Source organism: Grammomys surdaster, unplaced genomic scaffold, assembly GCF_004785775.1.
Source record: "Grammomys surdaster isolate TR1022 unplaced genomic scaffold, NIH_TR_1.0 103356, whole genome shotgun sequence".
Lineage (NCBI taxonomy): Eukaryota > Metazoa > Chordata > Mammalia > Rodentia > Muridae > Grammomys > Grammomys surdaster.
Genome location: NW_021609081.1, coordinates 1 through 854, shown reverse-complemented (window position 1 = coordinate 854; position 854 = coordinate 1). Strand labels below are relative to the sequence as shown.

Below are 854 nucleotides of genomic sequence, written 5' to 3'. Positions count from 1 at the left end.
TTATGAAAAAAAGGAGAAATTTTAATTTAAAATTCATAAAAAATAGATAATTAATAAGGAGACCATTTGATTTGTAAAGGAATGTGATTTAAAACAGCTTTCCCTGATAAAATTGAACATTTACTTGGCAAAAAATTCATAAAATTGAAAACACTATGGAAAAAGCTAGTGAAAAATTCAGGAAAAATACTGAAAACGTGAAGAAAAATTAAAACCCCAATGATAAACTATAATCAAACTGAAGAGAAATCAAAGAAAGTTATGAACAAGGAGAAATTTGCTTTTAAAATTCATAAAAAATAGAAAATTGATAAGGAGAACATTTGATTTGTAAACGAATGTGATTTAAAACAGTTTTTCCTGATAAAATTGGACATTTACTTGGCAAAAATTCAAAAAATTGAAAACACTGTGGAAAAATCAAACAAAAGAAATATCAAGCTGGGGAATTCATGTGGAGGTCAGAGTGAAAGCAGGTGTGAGTGGAAGCAACAGAAGGAGTCATGGCTGCCAAAGTGTTTGAGTCCATCGGAAAGTTCGGCCTGGCGTTAGCAGTTGCAGGAGGCGTGGTGAACTCTGCTCTATATAATGTGGATGCTGGACACAGAGCTGTCATCTTTGACCGATTCTGTGGCATACAGGACATTGTGGGAGGGGAAGGGACTCACTTTCTCATCCCTTGGGTACAGACACCAATTATCTTTGACTGCCGCTCTCGTCCACGGAATGTCCCGGTCATCACTGATAGCCAAGACCTACAGAACGTCAACATCACACTGCGCATCCTCTTCCGGCCAGTGGCCAGCCAGCTCCCTCGTATCTACACCAGCATCTGCGACGACTGTGATGAGCGG

The 854-nt window shown here is 38.3% G+C and overlaps 1 pseudogene; it reads left to right on the top strand.

Moving 5' to 3' along the window:
- Positions 1-503: 503 nt before the first annotated feature.
- Positions 504-851, top strand: LOC114635400 (annotated as a pseudogene).
- Positions 852-854: the final 3 nt, after the last annotated feature.